This window comes from Podarcis tiliguerta (assembly GCF_965153285.1).
Source record: "Podarcis tiliguerta genome assembly, chromosome: 17".
Lineage (NCBI taxonomy): Eukaryota > Metazoa > Chordata > Lepidosauria > Squamata > Lacertidae > Podarcis > Podarcis tiliguerta.
The window spans coordinates 31352326-31373635 of NC_139550.1; the positions used below are offsets into that span (position 1 = coordinate 31352326).

At 46.9% G+C, this 21310-nt stretch overlaps 1 protein-coding gene and 1 long non-coding RNA gene across 7 annotated transcripts in view; one reads left to right on the forward strand and one right to left on the reverse strand.

Annotated features, from left to right (window-relative positions):
- Positions 1-21310, reverse strand: part of ELAVL3 (ELAV like RNA binding protein 3) — an 81728-nt gene that overhangs the window by 56429 nt on the left and 3989 nt on the right. The gene's annotated exons all lie outside the window — the stretch shown is intronic.
- LOC310668005 overlaps positions 11524-21310 on the forward strand; it is an 86237-nt gene continuing 76450 nt past the window's right edge. The window contains exon 1 of the long non-coding RNA XR_014506532.1: positions 11524-11707. This is a non-coding gene — a long non-coding RNA (uncharacterized lncRNA). The remainder of the gene's footprint in view (positions 11708-21310) is intronic.

Sequence of the window (21310 nt, forward strand, 5' to 3'; positions counted from 1 at the left end):
AAATAGTACCTCAGGTTAAGAACTTTGCTTCAGGATGAGAACAGAAATCATGCAGTGGCAACAGAAGGCCCCTTTAGCTAAAGTGGTACCTCAAGTTAAGAACAGTTTCAGGTTAAGAACGGACCTCCAGAACGAAATAAGATATTAACCCGAGGTACCACTGTAGTTGTTTTTCTCTTTGTCATCTGGTGGGAGGGCATACCACAGGGCGGGCGCCACTACCGAGAAGGCCCTCTGCCTAGTTGGCTTCTCTCAGTTGGGGAACTGCAGAAGGCCCTCGGCACTGTAACTCTGTGTCCGGTCAGAATGATGGGGGTGGAGACACACCTTTAGGTATACTGGGCCGAGGCCATTTATCACTTAGCATTTAGCACATTCAGCATCAACACTTTGAATTGTGCCTGGAAACTTACTGGGAGCCAATGTAGGTCTTTCAAGACTGGAGCTATGTGGTCTCGGCAGCCGCTCCCAGTCACCAGTCTAGCTGCCAACAATGTTTTGCACTGAACCTCCTGCTAAAGTGAAGATTTTTCTTCTGTTCTGGGAGGTGCTTTCAAAGTGCCAAATCACTCGAGGTCATGAATTCAAGAGGCAATATTCAATGTTAGTCAGACTTATAGGAGACCTGCTGTAATTAATGGACTTCAGTCACTTATGTCAGCTTAGTTCAATGGATCTACTCTTGAGTATTGCTGTGTACACGTTACCAGCTTGAAACGCACCTAGGTCATTCTTTTCCTCAATTGGTGGGAGCACTTTAGATGCCAAGTCAACAGGAGCTATAAGTAACACTGGATATCACCCAATAGGCTGATTTTAGCTTTGAAAGTCCTAAGCTCCCTAAGTTTGGAATAGTTAAAGAGTTCACCTACCATATGTAAACACACATATTATAGTATATTAAGAATGATGCATAAATGCTGCTTCAGGTGTTGCCTGCATCTAAAGTAAGATTAATATACTAGAAGCATAACTTTTTCAGTAAATGCATATATTGTAGGATCCATCCCCACCTTCCGAAAATTCACTAGATCTACTTTTTTAAAGGCAACCTGTAAATATGTTTTATTCCCTTAATAATGATTTCCAAGAGAACTAGGTTGATTTCTTATTTTCAAAATTAGATGGACTGCTGCAAACTTCTCTATGTTTTAAATAATCCTTTCCTTATAACTTTAGTGGTTTGAGAGGCAGCTTTGTAAACAAGAGCATTGGGGCTGGTGTAGATCATGGGTAGGCAAACTAAGGCTCGGGGGCCGGATGCAGCCCAATCGCCTTCTAAATCCGGCCCACAGACGGTCCAGCAATCAGTGTGTTTTTACATGAGTAGAATGTGTGCTTTTATTTCAAATGCATCTCTGGGTTATTTGTGGGGCATAGGAAACCATTCATTTCCCCCCCAAAAAATATAGTCCAGCCCCCCACAAGGTCTGAGGGACAGTGGACCGGCCCCCTGCTGAAAAAGTTTGCTGACCCCTGGTGTAGATGATGCCTTCACATACTTCACCCAAGCAGGCCCACACCTGATGGGAAAGGGAAAAGCTAATGCGCTGTGCATTACATTACAGGCCGCCATGTGGCATATCTGACCCCTAGAAGTGCACATGCCTCTACCAGCACTGGACCATGCGGAGAGATTTCTTCCAGGTTGGACCTCACATTATCTCCGAGAGTCCTACCAACCAAGATAGCCTGAGCTTTACCGCCTTCTAGCCCATCCCCATTGGTGCTGAGTTATTCTCACGCTTTTATTGTGCATCTCAAAGAGGAAGCCTTCAAAGTGTATGTACTTAACAGCTCCATTCCGGGAACCTTGTGATTATGCGAAAAATCGCACCTTATTTTTAAAAGCAACATCTTCCATTCCTCACCCTTGTTTTAGTGGGGGAAAGCCTGGAAGAAGAAGAAGAGGAAGAAGAAGAAGAGGAGGAGGAGGAGGAGGAGGGAGAAGAAGAGGAGGAAGAGGAGGAGGAAGAATAGTTAGAAGAGGAAGAAGAGGAGGAGGAGGGAGAAGAAGAGGAGGAAGAGGAGGAGGAGGAAGAAGAATAGTTAGAAGAGGAAGAGGAGGAGGAGGAGGAGGAAGAGGAAGATGATGATGATGATGAAGAAGAAGAAGACGATGACGAAGAAAAAGAAGAAATCCAAACAGCTCTATTGCCACCACAGCCCAGGCAATGGAAAACCCAGGAGGGGACTATGTAGGACTTTATGACAAAGCTGATGGTTTGCTGAGCTGCTGAGCTGCTGATGTGAAATGTCTGAACTTCACAATACTGTGAAAAACTAAAAGTAGATGTGGAGTCCCACACAAGGCCCACTGAGCAAAATGTGGTTAGGGAGCGGAACCATGCCCAGGGCTGCTCTCAAGAGTTTGCACCTAGCAACACAGGCAACTATTCACCCTTTTCAAAAAGGGAGGAGAAGGAATGTAAAACTGGATCTACTGGCAGATTGCTGGAGGATCTCCAGCAGTTCAGCAAAACCTGCAATTGCTTAGTAACATCGAACAGTAACCTGTAACTCATCCAAACATAGGCATGTCTGTGTGTGCAAAACCTCCACCTGTGGCTCATGAATCCCAGGAGGTCATCCATAGAAGTTGGAAGGGGCTCCGAGGGTCAACTAGTTCAAACCCCTGCAAATCGCATACGTGGGCAGGGGTCACCATTGCCTCTTGTGGAAGGGAGTTCCGTAGTTCGTTCTATGCACTGCGTGAAGAAGTACTTTCTTTTTTCTGTCCTAAACAGTGTTCAAAACTCCTACTGTTCTAGGCGCATTCTGAGACAGAGAATTTCATTAGCGCAAGCAGTTTCTGAGCTCTGGGCGATGTACTGTGCCTAAGATTTGAGATTAAAACTGCAGAGTGGAAGGAAAGGGGGACCTTTTTCTGCCTCCCCACTTCCAGCTACTCTCTGAAGACTGGAGAAGAGACGTTCTTAAGAATATATGGGGGGTGGGCAGGGGAAGGACTAGACCATGTGAAAAATGAACATAATATTTTAACTGCAGTTCAATCATTTTCAGCTTTGCATACTTCTTATAAAAAACTGTGCCTAGACATTGCAGTGTTGCGTCCATAACATAGGTTTAAGATGCCATTTAGCTCCTAGCTTTCATATCTCAGTTTCTAACATTGGTCCTAAATCTTCCAACATTCAGCTTCTTTTGTTGTCCACAAGTTCTAAGTTTATGATAGATCTTTTCTCCATCTAATTTCCCCATGCCATGCATAATTGTTCAGCCCGGACACTGAGGTCCAGCTCCGAGGTCCTTCTGGTGGTTCCCTCACTGCAAGAAGTGAAGATACAGGGAACCAGGCACAGGGCCTTCTCGGTAGTTGCACCCATGAAATGGAATGCCATCCCATCAGATATCAAGGAAATAAACAACAATCTGACTTTTAGAGGACATCTGAAGGAACCCTGTTTAGGGAAGTTTTTAATGTCTTATTTTTTATTGTATTTTTACTATTTTGTTGGAAGCCGCCCAGAGTGGCTGGGGAAACCCAACCAGATGGGTGGAGTATTAATAATAATAATAATAATAAACTTTTCATCATGCCACATCTTATTCATCTTTTCTCTAAACTAAAAAGTCCCAAATTCTCTAACCTTTCCTTATTGGGGGAGTCACACCACCCCTTTGACCACTGGCATAATGCTGATGTACTCACACATATGATAGTTCCATCAGTAGACTTAATCTCTGGGTTGTGAGTCCGCGCCCCATGTTGGGCAGTAGATTCCTTCATTGCAGGGTGTGGAATGACCCTCGTGGTCCCTTCGATCTCTAAAATTCTGTGATCTATACACTACCATGGCTCATTTTTGCAACAGAGCACCCATCTCAATGCAAAACGATCCCAGGCGTAATTGCATTTCTGGGGAACAGTCCCGTGCTACACTGTCCCTTTCAAGATTTAGAACACCTCACATTCAGGCCCCAACTGTCACTGCTGTGCGGCTGGCTGCACAAGAGCTGCTTAATGCAGCCAAATAACTGAGATTAGGAAAATAGGAAAACAAGACACTGCAAAGCAAGAGACAGAATGAGGAAAAGCTGGGGAAAGCAAATGAGCTTTCTGTGACCAGAGGAAGAGCTCTCTCTGAATGGAACTGAGGCTGCTGCCACAAAGGGAAAGGAACTTAGCCTCTCTTCTCAGCATTGGAACGCATGATTTGCTCACATCAACAGGGAGCATCATGACGAAATGGACGTGACTGCTACTCCCACAGCCTCCCAGCTGGTCTCCCTCCCATCAGCTGCTGCTGCAGACTTGAGCTTCCTCCATAACAACAGATACTGTGACCTGCACTGAGGTCTTGTTGTCAAGGGATGCCAGGTATCCAGATCAACACTGAGTTCCACAAGCAGTCATAGCTACTCAATGAACTCTTTAAGCTGGGACCTAAACAAAAATAATAATCAGGCCAAGCATTTCGGACCCGCATGGTCTAACTTTTGCCCTTTGGTCCACAATTTACAAAGAAAAGGAAAAAAAATCACATTCACCAGCTTTTAACAATGTAAGAGCAGCCCTGCTAAATCACGCCAGTGGCTTGTCTAGTCCAGCATCCTCAGAGTGGCCAACCAGATGCCTAAGACAGGGTTTCCCAGACTTGGGTCTCCAGCTGTTTTTGGACTACAACTCCCATCATCCCTAGCTAGCAGGACCGGTGGCCAGGGATGATGGGAACTGTAGTCCCAAAACAGCTGGAGATCCAAGTTTGGGAAACTCTGGCCTAAGGGAAGAATCTGAGTTCAAGAGCATCCTTCACTCTTATGGTTTCCAGCAACTGGTATGTAGAAGCTACTATCCATCACTACTATTCCAATGTCAACAATAGAGCATTATCCTCTAAGAATCTGTCTAATCCTCTTAAACAACCAGTCTGTGTTAAATGACCCTGACAATGCACTCCTCCTGAAAAATATTGAAGGGAATACCACATTACATTAATTTAAAAAAAAAAATCTAAACAGGACACTTGCATTTTGAAGACAAGCTGATCGGGAGCAAACTCCCAAACTGAATGGGGACCACATTTGACATCTTCCTGCTGAAAATTGTCCTGTTCCTTTAAGGCACCCTAGGAGCAAGTATGTCAAGCCAAGAAGGTACCATTTTCAGCAGAAACTGGCGCAGGGTCCAGATCAACAGCACGTTCCAAATTAGGGGCCCATGTTTCCCTTTTCTTCAGATTAAAAGAAGCCAATTTAAATAGGCTTTTTAATAAAGTGTGAATAGCATGACATAGTCTAGCTCCCAAAGAACTCTGCAAGGCCCACTGCTGCTTCTGTTCCAGCAACTAAGTAGGGGATAAGTTGTTGGCATCCGTCTGTCTTGAGAGACACTGGAGTGGGCTTCTGGGGATGAAGTCAAATCACTGTGTTAGCAGCACCAAAGTGACCTCTCCAGGGCACAAGACTGGCCAGTGCGCATGGAGGTCCTGGGCTGCCCAGATGACAAGTCTCTCCTCTTGGCCTTTGCTGGAAGGTGGCGTACAAGCTGCTATCCAACCATCTTAGAGACTCCACTCCAGATTTGTATAGGGTTTACTCTTTAAGCTTTTCTTCTCCCAAAGATATCCCACAAGCCAGTGGAAGTTTAGGACCAGAGTTTTCCTTCTCCAGGCTAGGAACCAAAGGAGGACAACCTACCCCAGAAGGAGCACAGAGGTACTACCTTTCCCCCTAACATCACACATTCCACTAGGGAGTAAGTAAAAAGGTAAAGGGACCCCTGACCATTAGGTCCAGTCGTGGCCGACTCTGGGATTGCAGTGCTCATCTCACTTTATTGGCCGAGGGAGCCGGCGTACAGCTTCCGGGTCATGTCGCCAGCATGACTAAGCCGCTTCTGGTGAACCAGAGAAGCGCATGAAAACGCCGTTTACCTTTCCGCCGGAGCGGTACCTATTTATCTACTTGCACTTTGATTTGCTTTCGAACTGCTAGGTTGGCAGGAGCAGCGACTGAGGAACGGGAGCTCACCCCTTCGCGGGGATTCGAACCGTGGCAAGTCCTAGGCTCTGTGGTTTAACCCACAGCGCCACTCGTGTCCTTAGGGAGTGAGTAGCCCCCCGGAAACTTGCTAGTACAGTGGTACCTTGGTTGTCGAACTTAATCCGTTCCAGGAGTCCATTCGGCCCAGTATACCTGAAGGAGCGTCTCCACCCCCATCGTTCTGCCCGGACGCTGAGGTCCAGTGCCGAGGGCCTTCTGGCAGTTCACTCATTGCGAGAAGCAAAGCTACAGGGAACCAGGTAGAGGGCCTTCTCGGTAGTGGCGCCCGCCCTGTGGAACGCCCTCCCATCAGATGTCAAAGCGATAGATAACTACCTGACATTTAGAAGACATCTTAAGGCAGCCCTGTTCAGGGAAGTTTTTAATCTGTGATATTTTACTGTATTTTTGTTTCTATGGAAGCCGCCCAGAGTGGCTGGGGAGGCCCAGCCAGATGGGCGGGGTACAAATAATAAATTATTATTATTATTATTAGACTCCCGGAACCAATCGAAAACCAAGGCACGGCTTCCGATTGGCTGCAGGAGCTTCCTGAACTCAATTGGAAGCCGCATCAAATGTTCGGCTTCCGAAAAACGTTCGCAAACTGCAACACTCTCTTCCAGGTTTGCGGAGTTCAGGAGCCGATTTGCTTGGGAGCCAAGCCGTTCGAGAACCAAGGTACCGCTGTACTCTACTTTCTACCAACTCCTGAGTGTTTTTACCACCTGTTCAGTAGGCAAGGACCCAGTGTGAGCATAGGTAGCTGTATCTAGTCCAAATACCGCCTCCTCTGACTGGCATCAGTTCTCTAGGAACTCAGGAAGAGGTCTCTCTCCTCTCCCTGCTTACCTGATAATTGTCACTGAAGATGTTAGGGATCAAAACTGGAGCTTTCTGCATGTGCTGTATCACTGAGCTGTGGTCCCTTCCCAAGCCCATGAGCTGGGCAGAGAATAACAGCTGCGCTCCCAAGGAATAATCCATGCAGAGAGCATTGTCTGTGAGACTGAGGTGGCAACACACCCATAAGAAGTCTCTCTGGAATCGCATCCTGGAAATCGCGACAGCACAGAGGTTAAGGCCAGGAAGGGGCCTGTGTTGACTCAACAACTTGACTGCCTACCACCTAAAAGTCTTCATGGGAAACACGGGGGAAAGCTTTCATCATACTATAAACACAGTTTTTGTTACTGCAAAGCCAGTCATTCCACCACTCCCTTCCCAACCTATTTCTGTGACAGAAGCCCACCGGTTGAACCACTTCAGAAACGTTTCGCCACTTTCCACACATTCTTTAGGACCAGCACGTTTGTTCCAGTCTCTCTGTTTGTACAAATGAAGCTTCAGAAAACAACAATCTGTAGGGAAGCTTCAGCACATGACTGCATTCTTTATGGGACTTTCAAACCAACGCTGCCATGGATAGGGACATGATTTGTGCGACTGGAATATGTGGGGATATTAGTGCCATGATTAGGACAAAAGAACACCAAGCTGGTGGGGACACAGAGGAATTTCTTACAGTGGACCCTCCGGATATGAATTAAATTCACTTCGGGGGTCCGTACTTAACCTTAAACGTCCGTAACTGGAGGTGCCGCTTCTGTGCGCATGAACGGTGTGATAGAGTGCTTCTGAGCATGTGCGCAGGGTGAAACCCGGAAGTATACACTTCTGCCGTGTTCGCAACCCAAAATTTACGTATCCAGAGTGGTACATAACTCAAGAGTCCACTATACTTTGTTTTCTTTGGAAATTCTGGGTGGGTTCAACTAAGTTGTTGTGCAAGCAAAACGAGGCCTGCTCAATCAAAGGGCCTTTGTCCCCACCCTGGGTAACCATTAAAACTGCTCCGGAGGGTTAGGGGAATACCCCAGGACAGGTTTAGGAGGCGTGTGGGGAGGAGAGTGGGGAAGTACCCGACTTACAGCTCTGTTGAATTCCACCCTCTGCATTTCTCCCCAAGCCAGCTTTGGTTCAAATTGAGAGAGTAACCAAGCTGCATTTCAAGCCAGCAATGTGTACACAACCTAAGTTCCTCCATTTCCATTTGAAAAGAATCCAACACTTATTTCAGCAAGGCAGGAAGAACCTGGGGCTATATCAGGCTTGCTCCCTTGTCGAACCGCACAACCTAATAGTTGCTTGGAGACGACAACCTTTGAGTGGCACCTCAAAGCAGAGTGTGTCAATGAAACTGGGGTGTAATGCCTGCTTCTGTCATGAATCTTAGACTCGTTCCTTGTGCTTCAGTGGAATACAACAGCCATGTTTCTCTCTGCCCTAGTCAGTTCAATAGGTGACAAAAGAAGATACCAGCTGCTGCAGCCTAAATGTAGATTGGAACTAATTACCAACCTCCAATTATCTCTGGTTTGAGAATCGGGATGCCTGTCTGTGAAACACAAACCATCTTTTCCTGGCTGAGTCAGTCACACCTTTGTCAAAGGATCACCCAGCTCAGCCCTCTTAACTGACAAAACTTTCCCCTTTGGGGTTTGCAGCCAAAATCACAAATGCATATTATTTTACTGTAACTCAGAAGTATTTTTCTGCACACTGCTGTATTTGCTGCCTGCACTGAAATGTAAGTAAATCCTTTTTCTGTTTATCTTACAAAAACGTGGTTCATTCTCTGCAACGGTGGTGAAGGGGGAAAGGTCAAGAGCCCACAAATAGAAGGGATAAAAAGGTATAACTGCCTAATTCCTAAGCTTTAATAAACTGCAAAACTTCCAAGTGTTTTTACTCTGCTAAAAAGGCTTTACTTTGCTTTAGTACTTCTCCCACACACATGGGATAGAAGGTTCAGATTTACACCTACAGATTTAATCCTCAATTCATTTCCCACACCCTCAATCCCTGATATGACTCAGACTCTAAATGCAAAAACTGCATTTAAAAAATGTTTGTATGATTTTCACACTTGCACACATGCCTATCTTGCCATGTTTGAAGGCTGCAGTATGGATGCGCTAATAACTGCAGCACTTTTGCAATGATTCCTCCCCTCCTCCAGTGCTTTCTGGGCTACAATTAACACTAGGGAAATCAAAGAATGGCTGCACTGCTTTTAGCAACGGGACGAGAGTCAAGTGTCCCCAAGCATGTTAACCTGGAGCTAGTGGCTTCTTGCCATTCATGTGTGGGTCCAAGCCACTTCAAAATGACACCTTGAAACGTGGCCTCCTAAACCACAGCCTCCTAAAATATGTAAAATGGAAACAACTTCAAGACCAAGTCAGAATCTTTTAAAAGCTTCAAAATACATTCCATGGCCTCCCTAAAAAGTTGTGTTCCATTACCAAATGGCTCTTGCAAATTAGGAATCTTTTATCTTGAACTTCCTCTGCTTGGCTCATGTATTCTGCCCTTATCCTTTTCGATTTTGCTGGGATGTTTAAGTGCTTTGGCCTTCAGCTACCAAGTGTACTATAAGCACTACTTGAAACTTAGTCAAATACGTTTAGTCAAAACTATTCCAACATAAAGTGGAGAGGGTAGATCCTCCACATTCATGCTCATCCCGTTGGGCTAAATCCCTCCTTATAGCGTATAGTTCATGAGCAGCCTTGCAAGCCCTTGAATACATCTTACTGGACAACTGATGCAAAACAAATTCAAACAGACATGAGATTAAGCCAAATCTCATTTTACACGTTGCACACAAGGACTACCTATAATGAGCACATTCCGTTATAATTTGGTAAATGCCTCAATATAGTACTTAGAGGCTATGCAGGGAGTGTGGAGAAGCTTCTTAGTATTATAAGGGGCCATGAAGCAATTTTTACATATGCAGAACCTTCAACACTTGTGTTCTGCTCTGGAGGGTAGAAGATAGACCAATGGATTCAAGCTACAAGAAAGGAGATTCCAACTAAACATCAGGAAGAACTTTCCAAGTGCTGTTTGACTGTGGGGTGGACTCCCTTGGAAGGTAGTGGACCTCCTTCCTTGGAGGTTTTTAAGCAGAGGTTGGATGGCCATCTGTCAAGGATTCCTTAACTGTGATTCCTACAGAGTGTTGTATTAAATGACCACTGGGATCCCTTCCAACTCTACAATACTATGATTCTATGAGCCCTTGATGGGTGCTGTTGGTACCCAACTACAACATGAGAAGTTAGAACCAGCTCTTCACCACTTCCAAAAGTGGCCTACTGTTTCAGAGTGGCCGCCGAGACCATATAACACAAGTCCTGAAAGACCTTCACCGGCTCCCAGTACGTTTCCGAGCACAATTCAAAGTGTTGGTGCTGACCTTTAAAGCCCTAAACGGCCTCGGCCCAGTATACCTGAAGGAGTGTCTCCACCCCTATCGTTCTGCCCAGACACTGAGGTCCAGTGCCAAGGGCCTTCTGGTGGTTCCCTCGCTGCGAGAAGCCAACCCCCTCCCATCAGATGTCAAGGAAATAAACAACAATCTGACTTCTAGAAGACATCTGAAGGCAGGCCTGTTTAGGGAAATTTTTAATGTTTGATGGCTTATCGGGTTTTTAATATTCTGTTGGGAGCTGCCCAGTGTGGCTGGGGAAACTCAGCCAGATTGGCAGTGTATTATTATTATTATTATTATTATTATTTTATGTTATTTCAAATCCAAACTAACCAATATGTTAAACGTATGCTTTAAAGCAGGCATAGGCAAACTTGGCCCTCCAGATGTTTTGAGACTACAGTTCCCATCATCCCTGACCACTGGTCCTGTTAGCTAGGGATGATGGGAGTTGTAGTCCCAAAACATCTGGAGGGCCGAGTTTGCTTATGCCTGCTTTAAAGTATGGGCATCAACTCTAAGGAACCCAGACCCCTCCACTGCCCACCCCCAAATATTTGGGGGGCACCCCACCCCAAATTGACTGTGCCAAGCTGCCTCAGCCTCCTTCTCCACCGCTGCGGCATGATAGCACAGGTAAGGCCCCCAATTGCCTACCCTTCTCCCTTTCTCCCAGGGCTCCTTCCTTCCTCTCCTCTGACGGTCTCAGCCTGGACCCAAGCACCTCGCAAGCCCCCTGCCATGAAGGAGACTTTGATGCCTCCTGGTATCCAGGAGTGGAGTGAAGGGAGTGTTTTCAGGCTGGGCTTGCCGTTGTCCACCAGTGAGACCTCTGGCTCAGCCTCTCAGCACTAGCCCCAGCCCGAGCAGTGCTGCAGTGGCATAGCGTGGGGGGTGCAGGGGGGGGCCGGCCGCACCGGGCGCAACATCTTGGGGGGGGGGCGCGCTTGCACCCGCAGCTCTCTGCCCCTACCTGGCTCACAGGTTAGGGGGCGCAAATTACTTGCCTTGCCCCGGGTGCTGACAACCCACACTACGCCACTGCAGTGCTGCCTCCCATGCCTGGATCCAGGCGAGGAAGAAAGGTGGTTCAGCCTCTGCTGGGCCCAGAGAGGCCTCACCCCGAAGGCTGTGCTTGTTTGGCTCCGGCCTGCCTTGATTCCTGTCAGGGGAAGGCTTCCCCACTACAGTGGCACCTCAGGTTACATACGCTTCAGGTTACACACTCCGCCAGCCCAGAAATAGTGCTTCAGGTTAAGAACTTTGCTTCAGGATAAGAACAGAAATAGGGTTCCGGCAGCACGGCAGCAGCAGGAGGCCCCATTAGCTAAAGTGGTGCTTCAGGTTAAGAACTGTTTCAGGTTAAGAACGGACCTCCGGAACGAATTAAGTACTTAACCTGAGGTACCACTGTATTTTGTTCAAGTTGGCACCACTGCTTTACGCTGTGATGCTGCAACCATTATTTCCTCCAAAGGAACCTGCTATGGGGCCCTGATGTGGATTAGGACCGCACTATGTCTCCCCTGCCCCTCAGCATACACCACCACCACAATTGTCCTGACACTGCTGTTAACTACAAAGAGAACTTCCGGGGGCAAATCGAAGTACAGTGGTAAAGGTAAAGGTATCCCTGCCCGTACGGGCCAGTCGTGTCCGACTCTAGGGTTGTGCGCCCATCTCACTTAAGAGGCCGGGGGCCAGCGCTGTCCGCAGACACTTCCGGGTCACGTGGCCAGCGTGACAAAGCTGCATCTGGCGAGCCAGCGCAGCACATGGAAACGCCGTTTACCTTCCCGCCAGTAAGCGGTCCCTATTTATCTACTTGCACCCGGGAGTGCTTTCAAACTGCTAGGTTGGCAGGCGCTGGGACCAAGCAACGGGAGCGCACCCCGCCACGGGGATTCGAACCGCCGACCTGACGATCCTAGGTGCTGAGGTTTTACCCACAGAGCCACCCGCGTCCCCTACAGTGGTACCTCGGGTTAATAACTTAATTCGTTCTGGATGTCCGTTCTTAACCTGAAACTGTTCTTAACCTGAGGTACCACTTTAGCTAATGGGGCCTCCCACTGCCCCAGCACCACCACTGCGCTATTTCTGTTCTTATCCTGAAGCAAAGTTCTTAACCCGAGGTACTATTTCTGGGTTAGCGGAGTCTGTAACCTGAAGCGTCTGTAACCTGAGGTATCACTGTACTGGTGAGGTGATGCTCAGCAGGAAAATGGCATGGGAAGGAAATCCATCTCCTCTCCTCATAGGGTGGTGCCAGCCTGGATTGGGATCTTCCAGGGTTTGCTTTCTGCAACTGAAACATGGTGGCTCATTGCAAACGCACTTTTATGATGTCCATTTCTGACCTGCAGTTTGACCCTCAGTGCTAATTCTTAGGTTTGGAATGACCAGCAGGAATTCTCATAGGTCTTTTAAAGCACAAGAAGCATCATCATTAAGGATGAGACCGTGATCTCTATAGGCCAGGTAATCCCACAATGGATTAATGTGAGGAGGGTCTTCTGCATTCTTCAATTTTGGTGAAGAGGAAAATAAGAAAGATGGATTTTCCTTCTGACGATGGCTGGCGGCTATTGTTAGCTAAATTATAAGCTCTCGCAGTTGAGATGCTGTCGCGCTTCCTCCACAATCCAAGGAGGTTTTCCAGTGTGCAAATGTATTTAAATCTATTCATCGGTTCAGAAAATAGACCGCTGATCCATTTTAAAAAACCTTAATTGGTTGGCAACCAATTAGGATTTTTAAAAATGGATCAGCAGTCTTCAGAAAAAGAGCCATATTCAAAATGTTCCTGCTAGAAACAAGAGTCAAGTTTTGCACTGTCCACGAGTATTAAACCACCACAGGCCCAAAGAGGTAGGAAAAAACCAGCAGATTATTTCCCCCCTTCCTCCACAAACAGCTCTGCTCAGTGAACTCTGTGCTGCTTCAGGATCCTCAGGAACAGTCTAATTTGCCGCCAAAGTTGAGGAAATGAATGGTGATGCCGCCTCCTATTCAAAACAGGTAGTACTAAAGAGGCTGCTCAAGTCATTTCAGCACTGAAGAAGGATAACCAGCCACTGCCTTTACCCCTCCGCAGTAGTAAATAAATAAATACGGTAATAAATTAAATTACTTGCTTTCATTCCATGAAAACCCAAAGCCTCACTGTTCCCAATGAATTGGCCAACCCAAAGGGTTCTGTTCAGACCCACTGAAGTCTTAGCTGTCAGGCCCTGGATTAAGTAACCAGGAGGTTGCAGAAGGTCTGAACACAAATGATTTATAGAAGCTTACAAAAATGTATTCCTTGCTGTCCTATCTGGTCAGAAACCTTGATCGATTCCCAATTGTGCCCAGTCAAATGACCTTGGCCCAGTATACCTGAAGGAGCATCTCCACCCCCATCGTTAAACCCAGATACTGAGGTCCGGCTGAGGGCCTTCTAGCGGTTCTCTCACCACAAGAAGTGAGATTACAGGGAACCAGGCAGAAGGCCTTCTCGGTAGTGGCGCCCAACCTGTGGAACACCCTCCCATCAGATGTCAAGGAAATAAACAGCGATCTGACTTTTAGAAGACATCTGAAGGCAACCCTGTATTGTTTTACAATTCTTTATGTGCTGCAAGCTGTCCAGAGCGGCTGGGGAAACCCAGCCAGATGGGCAGGATAATAATAATAATAATAATAATAATAATAATAATAATAATAATAAGCTGAACATAGGGGCTACAGTCCTAGTCATGGCAGCTACATTCCCTCCCCTTCCCTTCGCACTCCCAAGTTCTTTAAGGGAGGGAAACCCAACTTCCCTTTCCCCCCCCCAACCTATCCTGGGGGAGGAAGTTTGAGCAAAATGGGAACAGAGGTGTCAAACTGGGTGGACCATTTCCTTGTAGCATAGCATAAAATGGGGGAGTAGACACCCACTCACATATGGTTCCTGGGATCCTCACTAACCCAGAGTTTTTAAATCTATATAGTAAACAGATTTTTGCTCAGCGTATCTGCACAGGAGGTAACTTTCTCAAATAAATTCTATATAGTATTGTTTGCCTTTCCGTCCTTCCACTGCGCTGCCCTTTGGAAAGTTCAATATTATTACACAAGCGGCACAAAAAAAGAGGGAAGGCTGTCTGCATTTTGTTAAGGGAAAATAGCTATGTAAATCTTCTCTTCCAGACCAGCACAAGGATCTGAAAGCAGAAGCCTTCCAAGCATACATACACTGGGAGGAGGGCGGACCTATTAATCTCACCTTACAAAGCACGTGTGTGCATACATGAATATGGCTCTGAGATTATAATTTGAGAAAATGACATGCAAAACGCACACCAGGAAAGCTTAATGTCACACTCAGTGTTAGATCATGCACTAACTATGTTCATGAGTGAAGGTCTGCAATATGAAATTATAATGCAACCAGCAGCCCATAGATCTGCTCCCTCTGAGAAACTTTAGACTGGTAAGAGCAGTGACTAGCATTTCAGCTGCTGGACAGGGATTTCGGTAGAATGTCGTCAGGTCCCTAGCTTGACTGAAGGGCTTCTGCTCAGCCAAGCCTTTTTAATTTCTAACCCTGCTCTCAGTAGGTCTGCAACATTAAACCAATTAACTGGTTGGGAGCAATTAAACCCCTTTCAAGTGACTGGAAAAGCAATGCCCACTTAATCACCTGTCAACACACTGAGCTACATATGCATATTTTTAAGTATTTAAAACCAAAAAAGAAGACACCTTGCAACTTTTCTTGTGACGTATTAGCAGACAACACATATGTCGTCATCATAGCAGAAAGCGGAAGACTTTCACTGAACTTAATTTTTTTAAGAAGCACAAATTGTGCGGCATGCAGATTTTGGTGGGCACATCCCCACACGCTGCTTGTTCACAGCAGCAAAGGGATCATTAAGGCCTAGGCTTATTTGGCTGCATAAGGTTAGTTGCTGGAAGCCTCCGATACTGTGCTAGAAAAAAAAATGCAGAGTCTGCAATGCATTGTGAAGTTTCAGCCACATGTGCACTAAATGCTGCTTCTGATGCTGCTTTGTGGATACCTGGATTTGACTACAGGAAATGCAAATGGACACCTCATTACTCTCACATTCTGAGCAAACATTAGTACCTCTCGGATCAGAACCTTCCTTTTCCACACCACCCACTTCTTGCTTTTTTTATTGACAGATCAGGAAGTGCTCTCACCACTGAAAAGTTTCAAAGCCTAGCATTCTGGGGCCAGTAGAACTGGATTTGACGCATGCCTGGATCAATATGAAGAGATTGGACATCACAACTGACAGTCTGTCAGGTAACACAGAAAATCACAACCTTGGGGTAGATAAACATCTTGTAATGCATCAATGCATCAGTGTGTGCTGAGGCATGGTGCCTAACAAATCCTATAGAAAGGAGGCATATGGAATTGTGTAGCATCTTCTCTTAAGATCTGGAAGCTATGCAGCGCCAATAGGGAACTGTCCTTCAGCACAGAAGAGAACTCACCCACACACATAATCCATCAATCAGATAATGTACTGGACCCGAGGCAGGAGAGTGCTGGGTTCATTCCCATTTGACCTCCAACATCAGCAAATGACCTTGGGCCAGGCTCCATCTCAGCCTACCTATTTTACAAGGTCACTGTGACTATTATTTAAAAGGAGGAGGAGAAGTGAGGAGATTATATATATATCGCCTCCCCTGATGTCCTTGGAGCACAACAAAGGTAAAGTGAATGTACGAGGAGCAAGAATGTAAGAGCATCGCCATCAAATGGACTGCACCCACATGCAGGGGATAGCGACCGCCATCGCTTGCACATCTGTCAACACTTGGGTTGCGATTTGGAGCAGATACCAGTGTTTCCTTACTGTTCGGAGAAGACAGCGGAAGGCAAGCTGCTGAGTCATTTCGATTTGTCCAGTGGAGCTTTGCAGCAGTTATATAACAAGCAGTGCTCTTTCCTTTCCTCCTAGAGCTGGCAGCAGAACTCAGAGGAGTTCTGGCCCCCAGCCTCGCTCTTGCCAGTGCCCGCCTCCTTGCCCACTGCTTCCAAGCATCCCCTTAGACCCCCGCTCTCTTCCCTCAGGACAGAATCAAGGAGCCCTGGTCACCAGAACTGGCCAGGTCGCTTGCCCTTTAGATTGCTGGTCGTTGCTGAAAGCACAAGAGAAGCCGCTGTGATGGAACAGCTGGGGGCGGTAGGTGGGGGAGGGAAAAAGGGAAGAGATTTGAGGGCAGAAAGGAGGAGACCCCCCCCCTTCTGCCTGTCTGTGAGGCAGGGCCAAGGGACCTGATGAAAGCCGCTGAATAATGGATAGGCAGAAGGCACAGTGGCAGGGGAGGAGAAACGATGCGCCTGCTCCCTCTCACGCAAACATGGCAGCAAGCACTGAATATTTCATGCACAGCGTGAAATTGAGCATTCAGGGTGCTGTGAGGCCAGGCCGCGATGCTCCCTGCGTGATAAGGCCCAGCTGCCTTGCTCAGTCCGACGGTGCCCATTGAGTGGGTTTAAAAATGAAGGAGGGGCTGCAGGGGGGAGACGGTTTCCAGTTACGCCTCAGGAACCCCAGTCAGTGTCCATGGCCAACTTAGTAGTGCAACTGCCCAACGATGCGTCCGTACAGCACCATGAGCATTATGGCTGTTGCACTGGGTGGGACGGGGCTCTCGAAAGCAGCTCTGTCTCATCGCCCTCGCCAACAATCTCCAAAGCCCCCGAGGGGGGCAAAATAAACTCTTGGGTCAAACTGGGGTCACGATGAACAATAAGGTATAAGCCTACATTTCTGAAATCTGAAGGTTTGAGTCTCTGGCTACGATCCCATGCACGCTTACCTGAGAGTTAAGCCCTGGAAGAGACTCTGAAAGACCCACGGATTTATTGTGGCATCCGCTTTCAGGGGCTATGAGAGGCCAACCTGATAAAAAGTGTTGTGCTTGCTTGGAGTACAGAACACTTTGTGCATCTGGTTAAACTGCCTCCAAGCCCAGGGCAAGGGCAGGCCTCAGGCTTGTGGGCTCTACTTTGTTGTTGTTTTTATTCAAATCCTAAGGAGAACCAACCAGAGGCAATTGCAAAAATAGTGGCTGGCTGGGGAGGGCCCAACCAGAGCCATGGTAGGTCAGGGGAAGGGTCTACTGGGACCCAAGCATTGAGATGATCTGCACATAAACATACAAATCTGTACCGGAGTGAGTTACTGCAGCTTAGGGGATTGGCCTACTTTAGAAGGCTGGAGGGATGCCATTTTGTTGTTGCTATTTAACAATTAAGAGTCAGAAACTCTTGCCAGTCGTTCTGCTGCAAATCATCCAGTGATCCATCAGAAGATCCAGATTTGCTTTATTGCCCTCCCCAGCTCTCGTCTATGAAAAGATAATCCTTCTTCATTCTTTTCATCTTTCAGTTGCCACAGATGTTGTTTTTAATGCAGCAAATATGGCTCTAGGTTTTCACTTAAAACCATGTGGGCAGGATCCAGTTAAACTAAACATCTGAAGCCAGAGGTGGAATGAGCTTCCAGTGGTCAGGGTTGGGTATCAATCAGTCCATCCGTTGCGTAGTCCTGGTGCCCTCTATGTCCTTCATGCTTTCTGTTCCCCTGCTCGGCATCATATATAAATCCTGAACACCAAAATCCTGAGCACAGATCCTATTGTGCAAAATAGACACATGTGAGCAACTTGATCTTCATGTCATTTGTTTCATTCTGAGAATCTGAGCTTCCGTGGTGCTGAATCTGAAATGTTCTGGGACAGAACTTAATGAGTTGTGACTGAAAGCCACGGAAGACGGAAGGCAGGCTCTTGAGCAATGGCAGGGCCAGAGTGCTTTGAGTCGGACTTTAGAAGACCGACAAGGAAGGGAAGGAACAACCAGTGATGCATCCAGGTGCAAGAAGAGTGAATGGCTTGAAGTTGCAGGGAAGTACCACCAAACAAAAGTTAGCAAGGGCATCCCTTCTGCAAGAGTTCCTGGCGGCTGCCCCCAAAAAGGAATGTGTTCTGGGGCACAATTGGAACAGGGGCACAGCAAGATGATGAGTTAGGGGAAAAGGCTAACTAGAAGCAACTGCAAGTCCTGCACATGCAAGCCCAGCATAGCAACCAAAGGTCAGAAGAAACAAGCGCCCTTTTCAACCACCAAGAGAATGATGCCAAAACACAAAGGGCTGCAATTATTCATGGAGTACCTATAAGCATGTAGCTTTAGAAGACACACAGACACAATGGGGAGAACTTCCTAGTGCATAATGGAACCAGCTGCCTATAATATTATTGAGCATATAAAGCACAGTGCTTTGGAGTATTCTAAGTGTGTCATATTGCTACAAAAAATTGTAGAAACCTTTCAGGGAAAGGCTGAATGGAGCATCTGTTGGATTTGGTTTAGTTACAGAGTGGCCAATCCAGACTACATGGTCTATTGTGACTCTAGTTCCAGGACTAGAATTAACAAGACAACCCTCAGAAAACTGCATCTGCCAAGAACCATCACAACCACTGGAAAGATGAGACAGGAGAAGCTGATCATCAAAAGCCAAGTGAAAAATGACCCCAAAACACCACCCTGGGCTTGCATGAAACAACCAGAGAGCATGAAGAACTGAATTAAAGACCAGCAACCCCAAGGAGAGGTGAAAATCACAGGCACATCATTCTCCCCAAGACAATAAAAAATAAAAAATGCATCACACAAAACAGCTAATGGCAACCACAACAATGTCTCAAGAAAGCACAGAGAACATAATCTCTGCACATGATCATGGGGTCCTTATTAGGTGTGGATATTTTTGAGTGGATGTGGAACACCATCAAGATGTTGTAAGAGTGGAAGACCAGCAAATATATCAGGTTGCTGTAGTGCCAGCCCCAAAAGCTCAAAGTAGGCTATTGAAAAACAAGGAACGCTTAAAACCCAATGGCATACTAGGCAATCCAAGAGGTGTGGAGCCTAAAATCCATTGCAATGTCACCAAGGAGGTTTCCCCAGTGCTACGAAACTCAGATATATAAGCTAGGTGCCAAATGGTTACTTAAACCAGGTTACAGTTGCCAAAACAGAGTGCCTAGTTGCCATTTGGGGGCCGGACGGCTCAAAGGTTTGTTTTTTTCCGTAAGACTTTTCGGATCTGATTATGCAGATAAAATAAAGGAATTCTACAGGACGTGTTGCTAGTGTGTGAAAACAGTCAAGATCCAGGGATCCCCAGGCAGGCACGTCCAGATGGTGATGTCAGGCAACATCCTGGCTCCTGAACTTGGTCGCAAGTGGTCGACAGGCAGGTGCAAAATGCACCTGCCAAATTTCAAATGCTGATTACAGGTGATGTGTTAAAATTAATACTGGAGCATGCACTGCCTTCCTGTCTCCAAGCGACTTGCCCAGGTCACCTGTGAACTCCTGATGGTCTTAATCAGAAGATGGGGGACACTGCTAAAGAACCCCTCCAAATGTTGGATTACAACTCCCATCATCCCTAGTTGCTAGCCATACTGGCTGTGGATGATGGGAGTCAGAGTCCAACAACATCCAGAAGGCCACAGGTTCCTCACCTGATAATCAGATCCATCCATACTATGCACCAAGTTTCCAGGTTCAGTGTGCAAATTTCACACACACAAATAAATTCCAAACTGGCACACTTTGCACTGAAACAAGTATTTGCTTTTGTAGACTTCTGTAGTTTTTGCTTTGTTTTTGCCAAGCATTCGGAGGAGAAGCCTTCGGAGAAATAACAAGGCATGCATAGAACCTAGAAGTAAGATAACAACACTGGGATAACCAGCCAAGTCATACCTACTCCATGTTTCTATATGAAAGACCCTCCAAGATTTCAGTGGTGAATTTCTCAAGAACGTGCAGTTTGTACCAGATCTAAGATATTGCACAGGATTATGTGCACTTTTGGCGTGTAGTAGTCTAGCCATATAAACCACAAGCAGCCCAGGTGACAAGGTCATTTGTTGGCTACTAATTGGAAAGCCATTTGGCAACGCTGAGAAAAGGTCAACTTTATTCAGCTCAAGTCTTACCCAGAGTAGACCCACTGAAATTAATGGACATGGCTCACCCTGTGAGCTGCTGTGTTCTTCCCCCACCCCATGACACAGGAGCACTCAGTTGAATGCCACACTTTCCCTGCCCTCTAGCCCTGATTTACTAGGGTCAGGGAGGAGGGGAGAATGGCGAGGCTGCTGCCACTTGCGCCTTAAGACAGTGGAGAAACAAGGAAAGCGAGGAGTGAAAAACAGCATGTTTATTTACAGAGCCTGGGCCAGGCTTCAGCCACGCCAACTGTTGAAGCACAGCAGCTGCGACCATCTCACACAACACAATTAAGTCCCATTCCCCAAGCTGCGCATAACGACTAACAGAAACGAGGAGGTCTGGCTCCCAGCCGGCTGGCTCCTTCCTTGAGCAGAAACAGGGATGGAACCCCCAAAGGGCCAATTTCCTGTCTGAACTTGCTACTCGGGGGCATTCGTGCTCCACCCCACCCACCTGCCCCTGGCTGCTAGCACCACACTAAAAGCTTTGGGTGACGTGGGAAGGGATTAGGCCCTGGGCAGAGGAAGAACCTTGCGAGTCCTTCCTGCAAAGAGGCTGAAACATCCTAAGCTGTTTCCTGTGTCTCCTGTGATCTCCCCTTCTCCCTTTGCCTTTCTTTCCCATCCCAAGCGATCCAGGATTGGCTTGTGCCCCTAAGTGACAGGTGGAAGAAAAGACCCAAAAGGGGTCTTTTGATGGGCAGCTAAAGGTGGGCAGCAGAGAGCCTTAGAAAGCATACGTGGTAAAGAATAGGGGAAGAAGGAAGGAAGAGACAGAGAGAGCAGAATGACTGGCAGACTGCACTTTTGGAATGACTGACAGACTGCACACTCCTTGCCAGCTTAAAGGACAAGGCTTAGACCATGTACTGGTCAAGGCCATCTTAGCTGCACCCTGCAGGATCTTAGTTCTGCTCCTTCACTGGAGGTTTTAAAGCAGAGGTTGGGTGGCCATCTGTCATGAATGCT